Here is a 14,768-nt window from a genome sequence, read left to right as displayed (position 1 = left end):
TGTGCGTGTGCGTGTGCGTGTGGAAGCTCATGTTATCATGTAAAAGTCGTTCTACTCTCCATCTACAACTCTCACCACAAACTTTATAAAAAGAACTGTCAAATACAAACCTAACCACAGACGTATGAATGTACAAACAGCAGCTGTAAAATGCTACGTACAATGCAATTAGAAGGGGGGGGGGGCACGGACTCTTTCTAACTCCTGAGCACTGTATGAGACACAAGTGAAGAAACAGAAGCAGCGTGAGTGTGAAGATGATAAATGACTCCGTGTGACGGGAAGGTTCTCAGGGATCCGTGCAGGCTTTGCTCTCAGCTCTCGCTATGGGGATAAAGGTGAAGCCCACAATCTGTCGTCCATCATCTCATGACGGAGGACAAGTGCAGCCCCCCGTTGAGTGTGTGTGTGTTATCACTGCAGGCACTTTCAGAGCCGAGCCTGTTCTTGTCAGGCTGGAGGGGGGGAAACACATGAACGGTGCAGAAGATAACAAAAACGTAATTTATTCATCTCGTATCGTGCAGAACTTTAGTGGATCATAACATTTGCAGATTCCGGTTCAAATTGAGACTAAACTTTTCTCTGGATGTCAGTTTTAGAGCTACAACAAAGGTCAACATGTGGCCTACAACAGACTAGGTAAGAGCTGTTTTTAGCCTTGCAGAAACGGTAAATAAAATAGTTTTTTATTATTATTGTGAATCCTGCAACCACGCGAGGTCCTTGAACATACAATCAGAAAAGAGCACAACAAATATTAGACTGATGGGTCCAGGAGTATGCGAGATTATCTGCGGACACACACACACACACAAACACATTATCTCCCCAGAGGAACAGACTACACTACTTCGTATACATTTCATCATGTACATATGATGTTTATCTGCTGCGTGCAGATCTCTCTTCACTCTGGGAATCATTAGAAAAAGGATAAATTTATGAGTCGTAGCTATAACTCTGAGCAGAATCATGTCTACTGAACTTGCCAGGGCACCTGATAACAATTTGAGACAATTTAGCAACTGCCACGCTAACAAATGTCTGTATCTCCATCTGTCAACCTCTGCTCGATGAAGTGTTTGGCTTTAAGTGAAGACTTAGTGAATAATAGTTGTGTGTGAAATGACTGTGTATCAGGCTTTACAGACTAGAAGTAACTGCTCCCAGTGGCACAGTTAATGGAGCCTCCCAGGCAGACCTTACTCTCCGGCTGCATTTCAAATCTGCCTCTGTTGGGGATTAGACCATCACATATCTATAAACTTTCCACATCAACTAAACTACTTTATTTGGAGGTAAAAGTGAAGGTGAGTGCACCTGAAAAATCTTAAAATCATTTTACGTTGTACCAACACTATCCTTAGATTGTCTTATTTCTGAGTTTGATGCATTCATGTTCCGTATGTGATCAAACTGTGTGCTGTGTACTGTGTGGAAAGCCGGATGACAAACAGTGGACTTTGTTAGGGAAAAGTAACTGAATTTGACATGAGGTGGCCGCTGGGACAGGGACTCTTCGTCTCCAGAAGATAAACGTACATGAGCCCTCTGTCATTAAAAACTAGTTTAGTTTTCACAGCTAAAGCATAAAATGTTCTTTTTTTGTGTGTGTTCATCATAGTTAACTCACATCTAATATTACAACTGCATCAGTGAGTTGTGGTATGGTCCACTGGATTTCTGCTCACACAGCTGGCTATTAGAGCCGTATGGCAGGCTGATACAGGGCCATTAGAGGTGTTTGTGTGTGTGCTGTGGGAGAGGGACGCAGGTGCTCGGTGCGCTGATATTACCCAGGATGCTCAGGGTGGGGGGCGTAGGGGTTATGAGGGGGGGGAGGCTCTCTGTGGAGCTCGCAAACACACCTGTGATCCCCTGCTAGCACGCTCGCACACACACACTCTGCTCCCCCCCAGCCCCTGCGCTGCAGCGCGTTAATACACACTCTGATAAACAGGCTAATACTCGCAGCGGCAGCATTTTACACACCATTGAACGCAACACACGGTAATCAGTGAAGCCAACACGTGGCACTGCGCGTGATGTTTTGGAGAGTTCTGCGTGCGCGTGTGCATGTGTGTATTGCAATGCCGTGAATGCAATGAGAAAGGTACAGTCAGGCATTGACTAGGGAAGGTTGTGTGTAAAAGAAAGGGCAAACCGAAGCATTTTTAGTATCAATCGAGTCTAGGTTTTATTTGTATTTTTTTTCATTAAATTCTTGTCCCCAGCTTCATTGCTATTATCTTGGGATTAACTGTTCTCATCTTGACTTGTAAAGGAGAAGCACATGAGCCATAGGACACATGTTTAACAATTTAGAGTCGTTATCACCTTATCTGTTGGAAGCACTTGATGAATTTTGCATAGCAGCGTGACTTCCTGGTTCAACTTTGACCTACCATACTGCTTTAATTATGCAATGCAAGATTAGAATATATAATTGTGTGCAGTCTCCTTTATTATCACTTCTATCTACTATGAAGTGGTTAAGGCTGAACTCAAGTAATTATAGAACCTGTGAGTACAATTTAACTGTTTGGAATAAAGGCTAAACCTATGAGAAACTCGAAGTTTAGCTGTTATTAAAAAATATTAATGAAAAAACACTTAACACAAAACTTTTGGTCCGTGTCACACACACATATACAGATGGTGAAAACACCCCTAAAACACCCTAAGATGAAACAAGTCAGAAAACAACCACATCACTTCTCCTTAAAAAACAAACATTTCATTATGGTGGCCCTGGGGCATTAGTGGCCGAGCAGCAGGTTTTGATGTGTGCCTCTAAATCGCGTTACATTGAGCCAGTAACATTTTTACACCCACAAAAAGACATTTCAAAGCAAATCCCTTCAAGAGGAAAATGAAAAGCACTTAAAGACTAATAGGACTTCTAAAAGTCTGGAATCTGATGATTTAGTGTTCCATTTATTCCAAGTAGTAAAAAGCTATATTTGTTGTTAATACAAAAAAAACACTTGCCAGCAAGTAAATTTAAAGCTAAATTAGAGTCTCTGTTTTGGAACTACTTTACGAATGGGCAAATTAATTTTGGGTCGCTCACTAACACATGTGGTTGGTTTTTCTGCAACTGATGAATGTTTTGTTAAGCCTGCTATCATGAGAGAAAAGCTTCATTTAATTCTTCTTTGAAATCGTCAGGTGGAGTCCCACAGGGGAGTGTCCTGGGCCCCTGTTGAAACTCTGTGAAGGAACTTTATTTAAGATGCTTGTCACCATAGATGCTGTGAAGATGGTCAACCCTGTCTCTTTATGAACAATTCTTCAGCATAACATTTACATCCAAAGCCAGCATTCAGTTCCAATGCAGGGAGCAGTTTAATATTCAGAGCAAAAAGGAGGTCAACATTCGTCTTAAATATTTAATCATGGCAGAATGTGTACAAACAAGAAACCTCTATTAAAATAGATTTTCTCTCAACAGAGCGGGCTGTATAAAATTGGATGAAACTGTTTTGCAGAATTAAAAAATGTAGTTATCTTATGTGTGAATGGTGGTAAAACTAAAGCGATTAGTATAAACAGCAGCATTGATGCATCCCTGAGTTTTGACCACATCACCGGCCTTTTGACTGGCTAAAGTGAGAGTTGATGAGCTATTAATTCTGTGATTATATAAGGCAGCAGTGGCTTAATTCACGCTCTGTAAATAATTGTGTCATTGCACAGTGAGTTCGCTTCAGCACCCTGGATTTCACACGTATCCACCACTTTGGTGACTTGCAATAGAAATGCAACGCAGAATCAATTCACAGGCTGTGATGAAACCATCTTATGTAAAAAATTACAGTTAGGTAACAACATTTCATAACTTTAAACTCATGAAGCACACAGGTAACACCACCAACCCAACTTTCTGTTATTTCTCATTTTAATTTAATTTGATTGTTTTGAGTAAAAAACAATTCCTTTTTGAACCCTTTTCTCCTCGAACAACTAGAACTTCGTAGCTTACTTACAAGCTAATACATTTAGGAGTATTTCACAAAAACCCCAAAGAATGTTATATTTTTCAGAGTAGCTAAGCAGTGTTAAGGTTTTGGAACACATTAAACTATTATTATTTGATAAAGAAGAGTTATAAACTACGAGAATAATTAGTTTTCTTCAAAACATCGGGAGTTTGAGCTATTTTGCTTCAATAACATGTCGTCAAATTAGTGGAAAGAAAACATCTAAACTACACATTTAGGTGTTTATTTTAGTAACTTTGTCTATTTGCGTTTGTAGATTTCTCCTAAATTCACCAAAAGTTAGCATTAGACAATGCCTCATTTGCATATTTAAAGGTAGAAAACTTGTAATACAAAAAAGAATGGTCTTAATGTAAGTAATCAGCTGGGGAAGTTTCATGGTTCATTTATGCCCTGTGGTGTCTCTTCTTAACTTTCTTTTGTCAGAGAGAAAAAGTGAGAACACTGAAACCTGGTAATAATCACAAGCATTGATCATTCCTGCAACATGCATCACATCCATAACACTGAAGGTGGATAAGTGGGCTACAGGTGACCTCTTATCTCTTGTAACAGGCCGTTATCAGTCCCTGTAACCTCAGCGTAAGCCAGTGGAGCCGTAGAGGAAGCACAGCTGGCCGGGTGGCTGTGGGCTCTCGACACCAGCTGCAGACTCTTGTGCAGAAAGAGCCACCAGGTGTCGGGGATTTCACGCTCCTTCCCTCCTCCACTGGTTCCCACTGCGGCCTACTGAACCGTTACCGGGTTGGATTAACACCGGCTGTTCCTCCACAGTGCCGCCATGGGCCCACAGCGCGGCCACTTTACTGCTTGTCGACTGTCTCCCTCGCACAACACAAAAGTATGTTTGGATTTGTTTTTAAGTTTCCTTTGAGTCACTATTTTGTAACCACTCTTTGGTAAAGAGTGCAAGCTGTTTGAAGAAACAGTCGATCCCAGTTGTTTCCATTCTCTAAGCACTGTTGTCAAGGCATGGAAAATTATTCCAGGAACACTTAATTAACTTTGAAGAAGTAGGATAATAGACTTGGTGATTAAAGGGTTTGTTGACCTAACTTCTGAAGACAAATGTTCTCATTGATTAACGTATTTCATTTTACTTAATCTGTACAAAAAACAAAATATAAAAACGTTATTTTGCGAATTCATGGTGGGGGTTATCATAGGCCTGTTACCCATTGGTTTGTGGAGTACGTTTTTGATGCCTCGAGTTTGGCCTTTTGTCCCGTTGCCATCTTGGTTTTTGCCCGTCCATTTCCTAAAATGTCAACCTTCTTTAAATGTAGTTGTGAGTAAGAACTTTGCAATACGAGTCGTGGTGACAGAGCGAGATCCTAATTTTCTTTTCCTTACTCTTTTTAACCCCCCCTCCTTCTTTCATTATTTCCTTCTTCCTTCCTTCCTCTTCTATGTCCATCCGATATCTAACCATGAGTGTTTGAAGCTTAACTGGGATGTAAACAGAGAGAGGAGGTCTACAGAGTCGTAATTACACAGACCGCGCACACAAATCAATACACAGGTACACACACAGTGTAGGTGTATATTATATTCAAAGAAACTCATAACGCCACACACACTCATGAGCATATACACAAACACACACAATCTTCAGACCAGGCAGCTCGTACTTGGAGCCTGCAAACAATTACAACAATTAGTGGTTCGGCATTGCCAGCCAGCCACACTGCCTGTATATAATGTGATCGAACGCAAATGTCATAACAGTGAAGTTTTGAGACAAACAAGCTGCATTATCAACATGATGCCTGGAAGTCAGGTCTGCACTGAACTATAGAACAGAGAGAGTGGCTGCAGAAACACAACAGGGAATCACAGGAAGTCTGCACATTGACGGAATCTTCTGCATGTGAACAAGCCCCACATTTATCTGTTTGCACTGTTAGATCTACTCGCTTTTGAAATATTCATCAGTGGCTGCACAGATCAGTTTGCACGTTTGATATGAGAAGAATTCAGACCCTTTACTTAAGCACGAGTACTGTAGCAATTACAACACTGTGAAAATACTCTAAACCTAGTATTATTAACAAAATGTAGTTAAAGTATCAAAAGTACTCATTCGGCAGAAAATGTTCCCTGATAGTTTTACTATTATGATGTTTTTGGATTAATATTACCGCTTGCCTTATGTTGCATTTTACAGCTGTAGAAGTTGTGGTGGTGATTAGAACTCCTTTATATCCTGTTGGTAGTTTAATCTACAGCAACGCTTCATATTCTATAAGATCATCATATGTTTGTAGCTTTGTCTCTGTCCTGTGAGAACCACGTACCTCTAAAAAGTCAACTTTTCATGAGCGTAGAAAAACAGCCGTTTTCGGCTTTGTGACGATGTATTTTCCAGCAAATCCATTAGTTTTTTTTATTTAACTTAATAAGTAGGAAAGTTTTCGTACGTTAAAATGGAGACAAATTGGAGAGACGTGAGTTTCACTGGACAGGAAGGGTAAATAAAAGTGGAGTATAAAATGGAACAAAATGGAAATACTTAAGTAAAGTACAAGTACCTCAAATTTGTACTTAAGCACAGTACTTTTGTATATGTGATGTAACATTTCACCTCTCCAAAAATGAGACTTTTAGCAGAAGACATTTCGACATGCCACAGAAGGAACAGGTATAAATAAGAATGGTTCATCATGGAAATTCCCAGAGGTTAACGAAACAAAACAACATTCAGATTCATCCACAAAAAATATCCACAGCAAGTTTCAAGAAGATTTAACTTTGTAAAACAACAAAAATCATGGTAAAGGTCAAATGAGTGTGTCTGGTGTGGCCGCAGTATCGTGTCACATTCAGGTGGATTGAAGGCTCGGCTGCATCGGGCCCCAGCAGGAGAGCATTAACGGCTGCTGCAGGATCAAGCCGCTCTAACTGCATTAACTCGGGGAGGAGAACTCGCAAGTGACTAAAATAAGGTTAGTGTGTGTGTGTGTGTGTGTGTGTGTGTGTGTGTGTGTGTGTGTGTGTGTGTGTGTGTGTGTGTGTGTGTGTGTGTGTGTGTGAGACCACTAACATTAACGCACCATCATTTCAGAAACTCCGAAACACACACACACACACACGTCTGTAACACAAAAGACCTTTTTCACAGAAGACATTTTGACATGTCACAGCAGGCACAGGTGTAAATAATAAAATGAATGAGTTCCATTTAGCTGCTTCAGTGTCACACTGGCAAAGTCTTACTGGGACACTTGAATAGAACAAAACCATCATTAACGTTATTAGCAACACCTGGGCTTTTCTTTCAGGAAGTCAAAATGTCTGCTGTGAAAAAGGCCAACGCTCTTTTTTTTAGACTTCTTCTTCTCTTTTCAGGTGGATGACTGTGGCCATGACTTATACAACAGGATCTATAAGAGTTCATCTGATAATGTCAAGTAATTTGCCCAAAACAATGTTAAATATTTAATTCTAAACATGACAAATTATTAATTTTAGTATCAATATTTAATATGCATCTGTATCTGTAATTTTATGGGGCATTCATGTGTTCCATAACTACTTGTTATACTCTTGAGGTAAAGGAAAAAACATCGATTTCCAATAAGTTTATGAATGGATTAAAGGAGGTGTTTTCATCAATAAACAGATTTTTTTAAGCAATGTCTTTGTGTCGTCCCTGCACAGTAGTTAATTCTCTGTGTTGGCCAGGGTTAAGGGGGTCGCCCTGCAAGATGGTCTCTAGTATTTTGAGTGTAATTAATTTACTAAAAAAGAGACAACATTCAAAATAAACAAAGTTAAAGATGAATTTGACTCAAAGCATTTCTAGAATTTTAATAGACATTGTGAAACAGTTATCGTGTAGTGAAAATCTGATGTTGTGACAAGCCTACTCCGCAGGCATGTGTTGAAGTAGCTAGCCTTAGCATGTTGTCTAGCATTAGCATGTTATCTAGCATTAGTGTGTTGTCTAGCATTAGCATGTTGTCTAGCATTAGCATGTTATCTAGCATTAGTGTGTTGTCTAGCATTAGCATGTTGTCTAGCATTAGCGTGTTGTCTAGCATTAGCATGTTGTCTAGCATTAGCGTGTTGTCTAGCATTAGCATGTTGTCTAGCATTAGTGAGTTGTCTAGCATTAGCATGTTGTCTAGCATTAGCGTGTTGTCTAGCATTAGCATGTTGTCTAGCATTATCGTGTTGCGAGTCCTCATCTTGATTACATCACCTGTATGTTTGTCTGGGACGTGACCTTTTGTCTACTTTTCCATCTCTGATAACCAGTTGCAAAAATTGTGCAGATAGCGTTCTCCATTTTGGACTCTCTCTCTCTTCCCTCTAAGGTCAGCACTGTCAGGACAGAATCCACTGAAACAATTTGAGGGTACCTTGACATTTGTGAAGTGTATTTAAAAGAAGACAAACTGAAGAAGAAGATCCACTATGGCCTTACAGTGGATCCACAATGATCCGACTACATCTGTCTCTCCCTGTCTGTCCTCTTCCATCTCTCCAGTCGTCTGTCTTCCTGGCAGGCAAAAGTCTATCCTACACTGGGACCGAAGCCTCCTCGGCAGACAGCGGCCCTAATTTCATTAATTATAAACCAATATGCTGCTGGCAGCCCCTCTGGAGAGGACTTTACCCAGCGCTGGCATCTGTTCAGCGCAAGCACAGCGAGGGATGGAGGGAGGAGAAAACAAGGACATCTCTGACTCCCACCATGGGTGAAGCATGGTGCTGTGCAGGGGGACGGATGTGGGGATGAACGAGGTGGTTGGTAGGGTTTTAAAAGTTCATGTGTTCATTAAGGAAGGATTCTTAAAGTAGCAGTTTAGAGAGTATGATCGTGAAGAAAACATCACTTCTTTAATTTATAATGAACTTATTTACTGTACACAGCTCTTTATCGCGACAGAAATCCTAGACACATGAAGTAAAATGATAGATTTACGTTTCTGGAAGTTAACAACCCCTGACCTGACACTTTTCATGAACTCATGAGGCAGCGTTTCTTTGGATTTCCATTGTCTTAAGAAAAACTAGCTCACTCACTGCCCGCAAATTGCATCCAGGGCCTTGAACTAATGTGTTGTTCTGTGGTTTCTTTCGCTGCAAGAATGTGGATTTATCTTGTCCCAGATTTGTTTCACCTTGTTGTGCGTCCCAATTCTGCTACACCTTTCTGTTTTTCACTGCTCCTTCTGAATGAGATCTTCCCCCTAAATGCTTGTCCGGGCTTCCTGTATGTCTGTGGGAGGCCACAGGCACTTTTCAATGTTTCTCTTTGTTAAAATAGCTGCTGTTGACGTTGCAGATGAGTAGTAAAATGGCGGTTAATGTGTTTGTTGCAACGGTTCTCGCAGCGATTTGGCGACACATGCAGCAATCTACGTGCTATATGTGATGTGTCAAACTCAACATATTAGAGTCTGGGTGACCTTTCCTCTAATACCACTCAAAGAGCACAAAAACAAAAACAAAGAAACAGAATAAATATAAATGCTGTTAATTCATCCACACTCAAACACACACACGCATGCAATCAAAGTGCAAAAGCATGTTACCAAAGTGGAAGCTGTTTACTCCCTCATCATTCATAAATTATACACATAAACACACACATTCAAACATTCACACACAGCATCACTGACAAAAGGGCTATGGTTTAGTTTTATTTCTATGATGCGTCAGTGTCAAATATTAACATTCTGATTGTACCATAATAAAATAAGATAATATCCATATTTGTTTTTGTCCAACACTACCCATAACCTATGCTGTGCTATGTGTCATATGCAATCTGTTTACTGTGAATTCTGAAAGAAAACATCTAAACTACACATTTAGGTGTTTATTGTATTAACTTTGTCTGTAGATTTCTCCTAAATTCACCAAAAGTTAGTATTAGATAAAGGTTCATTTGTATATTTAAACACACCATTTCAGAAAACTTTAAATACAAAAAATGATTGTCTTAATGTACGTTATCAACGGGGGAAGTTTCATGGTCATATTTATTAGTTAAAATATTTACTCTATTCAGCGGGGGTGTCCCTTAATACTTTACAGTACCTGCAAGCGGCCAATGCATTTTAAAAAGAAACCATGCCAGTGATGGGAAAAGGTGAGCTACTTCCTGTATCGCAGAGCAGCTTTAATGTGATTTTCAGCTCTAATTAGAGTTAAGTCACTTAGTGTGTTGTAATGATGTTTGGCTCACGGAGCAGCAGACGCCGTCCATCAGCCAAATGAAATATTAAACTGACCTACCGCTGGATTACGTGTGTGTGTGTACAGATTCATATTTGTAGTTGTGTCAGGAGACCTCCATAGCACACTGTGCGTTTATTGCTGCCACATACAGTAAACACACTCACACACAAAGAGAGACAGACAAACACACACATTTCTGACCTACATTCACTATACACAAAACAACAGGGTGTCAGGAGGGGAAGTGTGTGTGTGTGTGCGTGTGTGTGTGTGTGTGTGTGTGTGTGTGTGTGTGTGTGTGTGTGTGTGTGTGTTGGGGGTGAAATCTGCAGGTGCACTGGGCCGTGAATCTAATGCAAAATTAGTGTTATCTTCCTGCCAAATAATTCATGATCCCGCATCCAAAAAATGATAGCAGAATGGCTTGACTTGTCATCCCCTCGGTCTTTGTCACTCTCCCCCGTGAACCATGTTTTATTCAAAATGTCACATGGAGCAGAAACTCGTAAATAAGTGCAGCTACAATTGGCAATTCCCTGCGTTTGATCTCAAATGACTTTTAGGCCTGAGTCGAGCCATAGACTGTAGATAAAGGGACTTGACTTATATACAAGGTTTTCTGCACTTTTACAGTATAACCGCTTCATGTAATGCCCCACCCCTGAAAATAACCATTACCAGTCAGGCTCCCAGATGAAATATTCCAATGAGTATTGTACTGGGAGCTCAGAAATACTATAAAATGAGCTCCATCTGGATTGACTCTGTGCCACAGAACCTGACTTGATGGGTGGGTTCTTCTCCCAGAATCATCATAATTACCATTTTGTACCTGCTACATACAATAAATGAATTAAGGGAGGTAAAAAGAAACAGCAGTGGGATTTGGCTTCACTTATACTTCACTGGCCAGAGCCCAGTTTAGTGTGTTTACTTTATTGTAGGTCAGTGTGTGCACACCCACTAACTATAGCCAGAGCCCCAGCATATAAAACCTTAAATAATATGTCTACATTTAGAGAAATCATCGGGTGTCGCTGTGGAATGCAATACCATTGTGGTGAGGCATTTTCACAAAAGAGCAAACAACCACTGAAGAAAGCCAGAGAAGGGACAATATGCTGTAGTTATGTTGATACAAAGTGATCGACGCATATCTTTTATGGCGTTAATCAATACGTTTGCGTCAGCTGTTGGTTGAAATGTTGTTTTAGAATTTTATGTCCAATGTCTGCTGTGAAACAGGCCTTCATATCATCTCTTTCTGGCCTGTAGTGCAGGTTTTTACCTTGTTCCATAGAGACATAAACCCCCAAGCGGCTACATATCTCAGCCATGCTACACTGCCATCTGTCAGGCGCTGAGAGATTGCAGATTGCCATACGTACCTGCACAAAATAATAAAGCTACAGAGAAAGCGTCAAAATAAACAGTATTACGGTCGTATGGGACGGGACAGAAATTCAGCGACTAAACTAAACTATTTTTGTGAAAGGAACTAATAGCAACACTTACTATGCACAATATGTCTACAATGACAAGAGTTCATTGATACCGTTTACAGGACCAGTTTCAGGCTCAAATACCAAATATCACTAACTGTATGGCGAGAAGGTTCAACTGAAACTTCCTGCATCAACCTTCTAGCGGTCAGAGTTTTACAAAGTCACAAGTCTTTGCACTCAAGTCCGGAGTCAAGAAAGCCGAGTCCCAAGTCATCAAATTTGTGACTTGAGTCCGAGTCATGTGAGTCCACGCCTCTGCAATCTTCTCATCTAACTCTCGGCAAGATCACAAACTAACCTTTTTCCCGAATTGTCAAACTATGAACTGAGAGAAAGCGTAAAGGAACTGAACTAACATGTCCTACATGTGTTTGAATTTGTGGAAAACAGGACAAAGAAATCTCCTGCGCACTTTAATGAGTCTGATAGTTTAAGATAACAAAATACAGAACGATTGAAAAAAATGTAATACTGACAAAAGGTTCGGTCTTACTACTCAACGTGTCCCTGTGTGTATTTCCACAGTAAGGTAAGAATACTGGTGGGAATGAGTTGAATATGAAGCCTGGATGCTACGCAGGCTCCATATGATCTTTGTTTTGTCTTGATAAACAAAAGTTGACAAGAAACACAGTCCATAGGAAAGCCTTCCCTCTCTGATAACCTAAACACACTCGCATGCAAACACACATGATTGCGTATACACATATTCACACACGAAGCCACATGTCTAAGTTGATCATATTTGCCAGTGAAGTCCTATGATTGCAACGTAAACAAAATGGAGCCCAAAGAGGGAGGTCTGAGCCCTGTAGTCACCTGAGTATTCGCAGACATGAAGGTGTGTGTTTATGAGTGTGTGTTTTCTTTTTGCCCGCTCCCTCTCATGTAAGGAAAACGGCCGACCTGGCTGTGCTCTGCCTGACTACAAAGTGATTTCAACTCCGTTCATGTAAGCTCTTTTGTTGAACCATCACATCTTAGCCGCCACCTCCCCCAGCAAACCCACTGCCATTTAGAATAACAGATGAATAAATGGACGAGGGGAAAAACAGTAGACTGAAACCACAGTGGAACTCAGTAATGGTCAGCCAGGCCCACCACGCCTCAGCAAATGTTTGTCCAAACCTGTTATTTCTGGCATTGTACTGTCTCAAAGAGATCATTTTATTCCCAGAGAGGAATGCAGCAGCTATAAATAGTCTGGAGATGAAGGAGGGGAAATCAGAGATTTGTAGAGTAATTACAGAGCCAGAGTCGAACCCTTCTGTTATGGCTCATTTTTCATCAACCTCTGTCTCCACGACTGTCTGACTAACTGACCGACTGAGGTAAAATGGCCGTTTTCTCGATGGGAACTGCACGTCTGACCTGATATTTGACCTCCTTCCACTTTTATCGACTCAAGAGTCTCAAGATTTAAAGTAACAGTCAACATTTTGGAAAAAAAGCTTGACAAGATTCATCTCTGTGAAGCGGATCAGAGACGAAACTGTCCTCGTAAGAGAAACCACACATTTTACATTTTTGTGTTTCGGGCTGTTTGTCAGCAGAATTACTGCCCCGATTTTCATGAAACTTGGTGGAAGGGTGTAGAACGGGTCAAGGAAGAACCTGTTAAATTCTGGAGTGGATCCGAATCACGGGGCGGATTCATTAATTATTTTTCACTTTCTTTAACATTTTGAGAGAACTTCGCTCTATCAATAGAAAGAAAAAACACCTTTTCGTTTAAATCCATAACCCTCAAACCCTCAGTGTCACAGTTGCGACAAACAGTCTAGACATTAATCATTGTTTGTCTCTCGAGGCGTTGGAGCGCTGATTGGGATTTACCTGTATCCTATCTATCGTGTCCAAGTCAATTCCAATTCCAGGTCCAGTAAAGTCCAGACCAAGTCGAGAGAAGACTGAGTCCTGTTCAAGACAATCATAGTCACAGCTCATTTTGGTTAAAGCAGGAAAAATAGTACATAAAAGACAATTGTAACAAATTAAAAGTATGCAACCAGGCACGAGTCCAAGACAAGTGCAAGACTTCAAAAGAAGTGGTCTTGAGTCCAGACTCGAGTAGTAAAGCCCTGTGGGAAGAAAATAGATGGGAAGAAGTTTGCCATGCCCATCTGTAGTCATTTGTAGTCACTTACATCTTGGCTCTTAACGCCTCACTCTTGGCCCTACGGCCACAGCAGAACTTTGCATGTGTGATCACACAAGAAAGACTTAATAAGAACAAGAACACAATATTACAGGAAATCAAGCTAAAAAAACGTGTCAATACAAAGAGCAGAACTAAAACAGTCAAATAAAACCCTAATGCTCGGTTCTTTTGTTTTCAGTGCAAACTCAAACAGCCAGTCAAGTTGCCCTGACAGCACTTGTGTCTTAAATGATCTTTGTGGAGCATAAAAGGACTTTTAGCTGGTAAATTGCTGTAATTATCAAACATGGCCTTCTCATTTCGCACAGTCGGACCTCGTTGGCAAATTTACCCGACAATTACGAAAAGCTGGCAATGAATGACAAGTAATGGTGTGGCCCACATTACTAAAATGAGGGCAAACAATCTGGAGAAAGGAGGTTGTAATGATGGGAAATGTGCAAAACAGGGAGAAAGGAATTACACGCTACAAACTTCATGAGCTTTTTGAAGAGAGGAAGGGGATTTCATACGATGTTTGCACATTTATCCACTATAGTGTGGATGTGCTTTAGGAAAACCTAAAAGTATTTTAAATCCTGTCGCCTCAGTTATTACTGGTGCTTTTCTCTCTGTCGCAGACACTTTGTAGGCTTTGTACTGAGGCTTTGTTGTGGTCTGAGGGAGGAGGAGGAAGAGGTGGAGGGCACAAGATGCAAATGACAGTGTTTCACAGCACTTTGTCGCCAATCATAGAGAAATTATAGCTCCATGAGGCTTGTATGCAACATATAAATTGGCTTCTTGAGGATCGAGAGTGGAAAAGTAGACACGTGTTGAAGCTCTTTTACGTGGATCTATGGGATTTTTCTGAGGATTTTCCTGCCTGTGAAAAATCTCTATTATGATCCATTTATTTAAATC

This window comes from Cottoperca gobio, chromosome 2 (assembly GCF_900634415.1).
Source record: "Cottoperca gobio chromosome 2, fCotGob3.1, whole genome shotgun sequence".
Classification (NCBI taxonomy): Eukaryota; Metazoa; Chordata; class Actinopteri; order Perciformes; family Bovichtidae; genus Cottoperca; species Cottoperca gobio.
Note: the sequence above shows the minus strand (reverse complement) of the source record.